Below are 369 nucleotides of genomic sequence, written 5' to 3' on the forward strand. Positions count from 1 at the left end.
TGAGTAAAATCACAGGCTTCCCAGGTGGCACAGTGGTAAAGAATTCGCCTGCAAACGTTGGAGACAAGGGTTTGATCTTGTGCGGAAGATCCCCTGGAGAAGGAAATGGGAACGCACTCCAGTATTCTTGCCTGGACAGTCCCACGCACAGAGGAGCCTGGAGGGCTACAGTCCATGGGATCGCAAGGAGTCAGACACGACTTAGCGACTAAACAACAACACACCCATTCAAGAGAGGCGATGTGGCAACACTGCCGCCAGCACACGTTCCGGGCGTCACTGCCGCGTGACCCTGGAAAGGTTGCTGCGTCTCTCTGGCTTCCTTGCCCCCTGGAAGCAAGGACGCAGCAGTAGCTACGTCTCAGAGGT

The sequence above is a fragment of the Bison bison genome, unplaced genomic scaffold (assembly GCF_000754665.1).
Source record: "Bison bison bison isolate TAMUID 2011002044 unplaced genomic scaffold, Bison_UMD1.0 scf7180017852869, whole genome shotgun sequence".
In the NCBI taxonomy this organism is placed as follows: domain Eukaryota; kingdom Metazoa; phylum Chordata; class Mammalia; order Artiodactyla; family Bovidae; genus Bison; species Bison bison.